General features: G+C 46.3%; 1 protein-coding gene across 2 annotated transcripts in view; it reads left to right on the top strand.

Annotated features, from left to right (window-relative positions):
* Positions 1-9,787: 9,787 nt before the first annotated feature.
* Positions 9,788-9,910, top strand: part of GMEB1 (glucocorticoid modulatory element binding protein 1) — a 36,834-nt gene continuing 36,711 nt past the window's right edge. The window contains exon 1 of one of the 2 annotated variants that reach the window (XM_059376885.1): positions 9,788-9,875. The gene's annotated coding sequence lies outside the window, so the exon portion shown is untranslated. The remainder of the gene's footprint in view (positions 9,876-9,910) is intronic. The other variant, XM_059376884.1, reaches the window with a different exon arrangement.

Genomic DNA, 9,910 nt, shown 5'->3' on the forward strand with positions numbered 1-9,910 from the left:
CTGCTTGTGATCTCTGTCAAATAAATAAATAAAATCTTTAAAAAAAAATCTTAAGCAGGGGAAAATAGGAAAAAGGAGACAATGAAATTTAAAGCTTAAAACCATTTGAATAAGCTAAACAGAGGAAATGATATATATACATATACATACACCTATTCATATATACATACACATGTAGAAGGATGTCCATATATCTCAGTAAATGTAAGAAAAGCACACTGGAATCACGCTTATAAATACAATAAAGGGTAGACCTATGAAAAAGATGGTATTTGAGTTTGTTTGAAATATAAAAATAAACTCGAATAAGGCTTTCTAAAGACTGGTGTTGATATAGCACCATTCTATGTGATCAACAAAATGGTCTATGTTTGAGACATAAAAAGAAAATGAGAGAAGAAAAATAAAAAGACAAAGAAAATAAAGAAAAAGACTAATGAAAAATAAAATAAAATCTTGGGGAAAAAAAAAAAGCCTTCAGCACTGGGGCTGGAAGCTGGGTCACCAGCTCAGGGAACTTACTCTAGCCAGAAAAACAGTGTATAAGGCAAGTGCAGGGTAAGGAGCATGTACTCGAAAGTGTATCCCCATCACAGATAAGGAGACTGAGGCCCAACGAGGTCCTGTAGCCAATGGAGGCAGCTGAGCAGGCTCTGAGTTCTGCAAGGCAGATGGGGGGGTGCTAGTTGGAATATATATATTTTTAAATTTTTATTTACTTATTTGTCAAAGAGAGAGAGAGAGAGAGAGAGAAAGAGCACAAGCAGGGGGAGCAGCAGGCAGAAAGAGAAGCAGACTCTGCTGAGCAGGGAGCCTGATGGGGGATCCCAGGACTCTGGGATCATGACCTGAGCCAAAAGCAGACACTTAACCAACTGAGCCACCCAGGCATCCCTAGTTGGAGTATTAATAATAATACCAGCTGGTATTTCTTGAGTGCTTAATACATTCCAGACACTATTCTTAATCTTTTCACCTAATTTACTCTCTACAACTCCTCTGTGAGACGGTACCATGTCCCTTTAACTGAGGGAACTAAGGCTGAGATGGAGACTGATCCAAGTTCAAGGAGCCAGCAGGACTCAAATCTTCTCTTCTTTGACTCCAACACCAGAAATCCAGCCTTTTGGTTTGCCCTCGGTGGTGGACAGTGGGTGAAGGGGTCTATGGGATAGGGGAGTAAGTAATTCCTTGGACTGAATCTAGATTCAACCCAGATTTTTTTTTTTCCCCACCCACTGGCAGAACTTCCTCCTTTTCTCTCTCTGCCTCTTTTTCTGATTCACTCCCCATCTGTTAGTGGATTCTGGCTTCTGAGAATGTGATGCAGAGGGTAGGGTAATCTGTGAGGGTAGGGAGGTAGACACAAAAGTGTGGGCAGTCCTTAATAAATATTTTTTGAGAGCTCTCCATGCAGCAGGCTCTGTTTTGGAGGTTGGATACAACAGACCTTGTCCCTGCCCTCAAGGGGTTTCCATTACAGGATATATATGCTTGTGAGTGGCAGATTAGGGCTGGAGAGGGGGATGAAGTAGAAAGGGAAGCGGAAGAGGGGGAGGGAAGTGGATACAAATGAGGAAGAAGATGTGGCCAGCGTTAGTAAGGGCTATAAAGGAGATAGGAGAGAGAGTGCCTGGGGAACAAGGTGACTGGAGACTGAGAACAGGGCAGGCCTGGCCCAGGAGCTGAGGTGCGGCCTGCAGCATGGAAAGGAGCCAGGTAAAGATGCAGGAGAAGGACATTACAGGATTCTGTGGGGAAACAGCACAGGCAAACGTAACAAAATCCTTGTGTTGGAGGGACTTGGAGAAGGCCAGGGAGGCTGTAGCAAGGTGACAGGAAAAGAGTCAAGAGGAGATCCCAGCGCCAGCTCCTGCAAGGTCTTGTAGACCACGATGAGGAGTTCAATGTTAATGCTAAGGGGAAGAGAGGCCATTGGAGGAGGTAATAGCGGAGCCCGGGAGGCAGCATGGCAGGAAGTGGGGAGACCAGTCAGGAGGTTCTTGCTATAAGGCAGCAGAGACAGGTAATGATGGTGGTGTGGACCAGGAGGGATTCAGAGAAGAGGTAGTCTTTGGAAGATGACTGAGTGATGGAGGTACCATTCTCTGGGGTGGAGGAGATAAGAGGTGTGGGGGGGTAGATCTAAGGGGAGGTGGGGATAGAAATCATGAATGTGGTGTGGACATATTGACTTTGCCAAATAAGTAGATGGTCAGGCAGCTGGAGGCTCTGTTCCAGGCTAGAAGTTGGTGCCTGGGAAGAGAAATCAGACAGTGCCACTTGGGACCAATAGGCCATACTTCTTCAGAGATGGGCAAGGTAGAGTCCAGAAGATGCTTGAAATTTTATTTTGTTTCTGTTTTTTTTTTGAAATTGGTTATTGACACTTACAAATCCAGAGATATCGAGGCACCTGGGTGGCTCAGTCAGTTAAGTGGTCTGCCTTTGGCTTGGGTCATGATCCAGGGGTCTGGGGATCGATCCCCAAGTCGAGCTCTTTGCTCAGCGGGGAGCCTGCTTCTTACTCTCTTCTCTTGCTCTCTCTCTCTCAAATAACATTTTTTTTAAAGATTTTATTTATTTATTTGACAGAGAGAGAGGAGGAGAGAGAGCACAAACGGGGGGGGGGGGGGGGGCAGGCAGAGGGAGAGGGAGAAGCAGGCCCTTTGCAGAGCAGGGAGCCCGACATGGAACTTGATCCCAGGACCCCGGGACCATGACCTGAGCCAGAGGCAGTCACTTAACCAACGGAGCCACCCAGGACCCCAAATAAAATTAAAAAAAAAAAAAAAATCCAAAGATAGCAAATAAAACTCAGAATTTCCACTTCCTCTGCCAAACTAGATGGCCAAGACACACTAGGCCCACATTCTGGTTCCATCGCAGACTGGTAGAAGAGCTGCAGGCTCTCCAGTTTGGGCACAAACTCTCCAGCTGGTCTAATCCCTGTAGGTCTACTCCACGCCCGGTCCTGATGGCACTGATTTCAACCTCTGGCATGGGCAGGATGTGATACCACAGAAGGGGGAAAAGTTGTCCTTGGACAGAGCCTGAACTTTGGATGGACCCACTGGAAATGGCAGCTCAGCTGCTTCTCAGCCTTGCAACACAGAGTGTGCCATTTAATTTCATTGAGTGTCTTGCCTTTTCTGGAAAATGACGGTAACACTCCTTACCTGGAATTTCATCTATAGGAAATTCCTAGCACAGTGGCAGACACAGAGAAGGGGCTCAAGCAATGTTGGCTTCTTTCCCTTTCAGTCCTCTGAGCAGCTAGTATCAGGAAATCAGAATGGTTAGGCCATAGCACAGGCTGAGGTAAAGGGTCCAGATTCTGGCTCTACCACTTGCCAGCTATGCAACCTCAGTTTTCCTATCTGTAGGATGGGGACACTACTTGTACCAACCTTGTGGGAATTAAATAGGTTAGTACAAAGTGTTTAAAATGGCATGGCACTGAGTAAGGATTAGATTGGCTCTTAGACGGGGCTGACCATTAGAGTCCTCTAGGGATATCTTTTTTTTTTTTTTTTAATAAGATTTATTTATTGGGGCACCTGGGTGGCTCGGTGGGTTAAAGCCTCTGCTTTCAGCTTGGGTCATGGTCCCGGAATCCTGGGATCGAGCCCTGCATGGGGCTCTCTGCTTCAACGGAGAGCCTGCTTCCTCCTCTCTCTCTCTGCCTGCATCTCTCCTGCTTGTGATCTCTGTCTGTCAAATAAATAAATAAAATCTTTAAAAAAAAAGATTTATTTATTAATTTTAGAGAGAGAGAGAGAGAGAGTACCCATGAGAAGGGAAAAGGGGTAGAGAGAGAGAGAGAATCTGAAGCAGACCCCACAGAGCCTGAGGCAGGGCTTGACGCATGGCTCAGTCCCATGGCCCTTAGGTCGGGACCCGAGCCCAAACCGAGTCTGAGCCTGATGGTTAACTGACTGCATCACCCAGGCACCCCTTCTAGGGACATTTTAGAAAATATTCATGTCTGGACTCTATCTTCGGAGATCTTCTTCTTCTTTATTTTTTTAAATTAAAAAAATTTTTTTTTTAATTTATTTGAGAAGCAAGCATGAGCAGCAGGAGGGGCAGAGGGAGAATCAGAGACTCCCCACTGGCGGGACGGGGAGCATCTGCTCAGTGCAGGATGCAGGGCTTGATGCAGGGCTCGGGGCTTGATCCCAGGACCCTGGGATTGTGACCTGAGCTGAAGGCTGACACTGAACCGACTGAGCCAGCCAGGCGCCCCTGTGTTCAGAAATCTTGTCTGTATTCATCTGAGGTGGGGCCCTGGCATAGGTATTTTATAAAACCTCAACTGATTCTATGTGCGGCCAGGAACAGGGACTCCACGGTAGGATTAATGAAGAGCATGGGTTCTGGAGCACAAGGGCATATGTTCAAATCCAACTGAGCCAATGGACAGATGTGTGAACGTGGGCAAGTTCCTAACCTTTCCCCTTAAACTGGGTCCATAAAAGGACCTGGGAGGTTATACAGCTCTCAAATGCTTGGAGCTCTCTGCGGCAGCTAGCAGGCCCTTCGCAGGCCTGGCGCCAGCATCCCTCAGTTCCCCTGCTCTTTCTTTTTTTAAAATTTTTACTCTTTAAAATTTAAATTAATTAACATATAGTATATTATTAGTCACAGAGGTAGAGTTTAGTGGTTCATCAAATTGCATATAACATCCAGTCTTCATTACATCAAATGCCCTCCTTAATGTCTACCATCCAGTTACCCCATCCCCCATCCTCCTCCCCAAAACCTGCTCTTTCCAAACTGACTATAACCCTGGGTTCAGCTCATACTCACAGTCTCCCCAAGGGGGCCTGGATGCCTTGAACATCCCTCTCCTAACTTTAGCTGCCCCTAAAGTGATTTTTTAAAAAAGTTTTAATTTATTTTTTGACAGAGAGAGAGAGAGACAGCAAGAGAGGGAACACAAGCTGGGAGAGTGGGAGAGGGAGAAGCAGGCTCCCCGCTGAGCACGGAGCCCAGTGTGGAGCTTGATCCCAAGTCCCAAGGATCAGGACCTGAGCCAAAGGCAGACGCCCAAGGACTGAGCCACCCAGGTGTCCCTTAAAGTGATTTTTGATTCTTCTGTTGTTCAGCTTTTTTTTATTCACCCAAAAAGAACAGAACTATCTTCCGAACAAAATTGTCTGCTCAAAAATCAGACCCCAAGGGGAGGGAGGGGAGGACAGAAGCTGACTGGCCATTCAAGTGTCTCTCATATTAAAGAATAAGAAGAAGAGGGAGAAGGAGAAAAAAAAGTCCCCTTCAATGCTTGGGAAACAGTGTTTAGTTGGGGGGGAAAACTGTAACATGGAATTGTATATTCAAGATAACTCATCCAGGTAAAGGAAAAATAATGAATAGAAAAAAGATCACAAGGAAATATGCTCTATGTTAAATAAAAGTTTTTTCCTGTTTCTCCATCCTTTTATGCACTTCACAATTTTCTATAGTGAATGTGTAATTAATGAGAAAAATGATTAAGTGAAAAAAGGAAACCCTTCACAAGACTTTCTTTCCTCTTTTTTTTTTTTTTTTTAAGATTTTATTTATTTATTTGACAGAGAGAAATCACAAGTAGATGGAGAGGCAGGCAGAGAGAGAGGGGGGGAAGCAGGCTCCTTGCTGAGCAGAGAGCCCGATGTGGGACTCGATCCCAGGACCCTGAGATCATGACCTGAGCCGAAGGCAGCGGCTTAACCCACTGAGCCACCCAGGCGCCCACTTTCTTTCCTCTTAATCATCTTAATTTTATGTCTTAGTTCCTCCTATCAAATTTTTTTTAAATTTTTGCTTGTTTTATTTAAAGATTTTATTATTTTTTAAAGTTTTTTAAAATTTATTTTTATTTTTAAGTAATCTCTACACCCAACATAGGGGGCCAAACTCACAGCACTGAGCGCCACACTCTTTTACCAACTGAGCCAGCCAGGCACCCCTCTATAGAAATATTTTATTTTATTTTATTATTAATTTATAGAAAGCAAGGTGCATGGGGAGAGGGAGATAGTTTTTTTTTTTTTCTTTTTTAAGATTTTATTTATTTGACAGAGCAAAAGTAGGGGGAACAACAGGCACAAGGAGAGGGAGAAGCAGGCTCCCCACTGAGCAACAAGACCACCGCAAGGCCCCATTCCAGGACCTGACATCATGACCTGAGCTGAAGGCAGAGGCTTAACCAACTGAGCCACCAAGGCACCCCAGGAGTCTTAAGCAAACTCCACACTGCGTGTAGAGCCCGGCTCAGGGTTTGATCTCAGGATCCTGAGATCATGACCTGAGCTGAAACCAAGAGTTGTTTGCTTAAATGAGTGTACCACCCAGGCACCCCTATAGAAAATCTTGAAGAATTGTCTCCGCTGGCTGGTTCTGTCACTTCTCCCATTTCCTACTTGATCTGCAACAATCTGGCCTCCTCCCCAACCTTGGAGGTGACCCCACCCTGGAAGGATCAGCAACAAGTCTTAAGTTGCCAAATCCAGTGGCTTCTCCTTTCCCCCTGCCAGAGCTTTCTGTAGTATCAGATACGGTTGGTGCTTTCCCCTTTCTGTAAGATCCCTGCCTACTCTCTGGACTTCCTTTCTTCCCCATTTTTGACGACCTCTGGTTGGTCCTGGCAGGTTCCTCTCAGCTTAATGTTCCCAAGTTTTGGGCATCTAGCCCCCTCCCTCTCTTCTTGGGTGGCTTCATCCACTCTTGGCCTGTTATGATCCCATCCAGATGACAGTTCCTAGATCCCAGCCCTGGACTCTTGCCTGGACAAGTCAATCCAACTTCCTTCTGAACACCTTCATTTGGATGGCCCTCCAAACACCTTACACTCAAGAAGTCCAAAGTGACTCATCATTTCTACTTTCCCTCAACCCAATGAACTATTCCTGATTTGTTCCTTCCCTGGGAAGTCAGCATTGTCTTTTTCTTTCCTTCCCCACATCTAGTAGGTCACTAACACCTGTTGGTTCCAATTTGAAACTGTCTGGAGCACACTGGCTTCCTGAGGATGTGTTCTGGCTCTGTCCTGCAGAAGGCCCCCTCTCTCTCTTGCTGGATGATCATAGCAGTCTCACTGACATAGCTTGCTTTTCCTGGTCTTTCCCCTCCCCAGTCCATACCTTCTGATTTTTCTGATTATTCACTCATTTAGTCAATCAACAAACATTTGCCATGTACAAACTCTGCTCCAAATACTATGAGGGGTAAATGATACAGATGGACCCAAAATAGGTAAATAAGAAATCTAGGGCATTTCAGATTGTGGGGATTGCTATCAAAGTAAGCAGGGGGATTGAGAGAAAGTAGGCATGGGCAGGGGACTTTTTTCAGAAGTGGTCTTTGTCCCCTAGATGAACATGACAGTTACCCTGATGGAACTGGGGGCAGCAATGAGGGGAAAGAATGTGGCTGGGGACTCCACTTTAGGTTGGGAGCCAGGGGAAGGCCTGTGAGGAACAAAGGATGAGAAAGAGCTCAGAAAACTGGAGGGAGGTGCTTTCCAGGTAGAGGAAAGAGCTAGTGACAAGGCCCTAAGGGGGTTCCCAACACACAAAGGAGCTCAGGATGTCTGGAGCACACTGAGTGAAGGGCAGAAAGAGGAAGGCTGGACGATCATGCCTGGTGGGCCTGGTGGTAGTGCTGGGTTTTATTTGAGTGCAATGGGAGGCTATTAAGGAGTTTTTCACAGGCAAGTCACATCTGACTTTATCTCTTCAAAAGATTACCACCTCTAGGAGTGTAGGGTAAAGAGCATCTGGGAGGGAGGTCCAGGCAAGTCCTGTGGGCTGGGCTGGGTGTTAGGAGTGCAGATGGCAGGAACTTAAACCTTCCTTGGGTTCCCAAATATGCAGGCTAGCTCCATACTCCTTAGGACAACCACTTGGTTCTAGCCTCCCTCTTCAGCCCATTTCTCCTCATTTCTTCTTTGTCTTTGCACATATGCTTTTTGGAATGTTCTTCCCCATTTTCCCTTTGATTTATTTCTGAGACCAGGTTCAAATACCCCCTCCTCTCTAAAGCTTTTCAGGAATTCTCCAGAGAGAGCCCTTTGAACTTTTTCAGTGCTTAGTTTATACCTCTAGGATATCTATCACACTGTACCATTCTGTTGTTTTCAATTCTATGTCTGAAGAAGGTGAACCAAGAGCTTCTGGAAGGGAAGGACAGAGTTTTAGTAAATGTACAGAGTGTTCAATGCATGATCAAAAGATACAGATGGTCCCACTAAGGAACAGTTCACATAGGTCACAATTCCAGGCTGCCCTGTTATATTCAAAACCACCTGATAATGTGTAAGTTATCATCTTATCCTGATGATAAGAACAGATACTAATGTGGGTACTACATCTCATTTGATCCTGGAAACAGCCCTGAGAGGCAGGCACAGTAGGAAAATCATCTCTATTTTACAGATGAGTAAATCGAGGCTCAAGATTAGAGTTGGCCAACATCCCTAAGCCAAATTCAGTTCTATTGTTGACTCATGGGTCTCCTTGCCTCTCCTTGAATCAAGAACTTGTAAGACTTCCTGTACCTCTTCATGGTGGTGGGAACATCCAGCAGAGATGACTCACAGGAGGCAAGATGGGGAAGCAATTCTTTCCTGTTAAAAAAGTGCTCCATATCACCACCCCATTTGTTCCTAATAAGGAGAGCAACCATCTCAGCGATTATAGCCTTGGACTCAGGGGAAAGAGGGCCTGAATAGAGGGCCTGCCCATCTATACCATTTACAGGTTACTTTGACTTTGAGGAATTAGTTAACTTCTCTTGCCCCTCTCCTGGGTTTTTTTGTTTGTTTCTGTTTTGCTTTGCTTTTATTTTATTTATTTTTAAAGATTTTATTTATTTGACAGAGAGATCACAAGTAGGCATAGAGGCAGGCAGAGAGCGGGCGGAAGCAGGCTCCTGCTGAGCAGAGACGCCCCCTCCAGGAGCTAGATCCCAGGATCCTGAGATCATGACCTGACCCAAAGGCAGAGGCTTAACCTACTGAGCCACCCAGGAGCCCCTGTTTAGTTTTTAGTCTGTAAATGGGGAGTGAGAAAAAGTTGCTTAGTAGGGTTGCTGGGAATATTATAGGAGACCAAGCATCTTCCCCAACGCTTAGCCATACAGAAAGGTCTTAATATTTGCTAGTTACTATTACCGGCCACAGAAATTTTCCTAAACGCTTTTCAAGTAACACCTTTTTTAATACTCACAACAACCTTATGCCTTAGGCGACATACACACTTGGAGCTGTTAACAACGCCCCCCCCCCCAAGAAGCTAAGACTTGAACCCATAACCTCACAACCAGGCAAAGCTTGGCAAACACGTGTGGCTCACAGAATGCAAGCAGTCTGCTCTTGGACTCGTGACCACTTACTGACCCTATACTCAAACAGATTTTTGATTCCGAATTGATAGTTGGTCATAACCCTGAAGGTGTGTAACATGTAAACTCCATAAAACTGGATTTGGGGAGGTGAAACGGGCAGTCCTCCAGAGGAGTCGAGGGACAAGCTTCTGCCTCTGAGTGTGGATGAAGCGACTCTTTAATTTAGACCTCTTTTTCCTTACCGTGAAGTGGGGGCAGAAGAGTTATTAGGGTCCCCAGACCCCTTTCCAATACTGACTCTCGAGAGCAGAAGAGTCCTGCTCAGGTAAAAGCTCACTCAAATCCCTCCGGCCGAGGTTCATCCTCCGCTGGGCCCGCAATAGGGACGCGTCCCCTTTAAGGCGCCAGCTCGCCGACGGCGGCGGCCGGAAGTGTTGAAGCCCGGCCTGGCGGCGGCGGTGGCAGTAGCGGCCGTGGCGGCCTCTGCGCATGCTCCGTCGCCCGCCCGCCCTGGCCGCTCGCCGCCCGCCCGCCCGACGGAGACGGTGAGGAGGGGGAGGGGTGGGCGCGCGGGCGCGGG

The sequence above is a fragment of the Mustela nigripes genome, chromosome 14 (genome assembly GCF_022355385.1).
Source record: "Mustela nigripes isolate SB6536 chromosome 14, MUSNIG.SB6536, whole genome shotgun sequence".
NCBI classification, from domain to species: Eukaryota; Metazoa; Chordata; class Mammalia; order Carnivora; family Mustelidae; genus Mustela; species Mustela nigripes.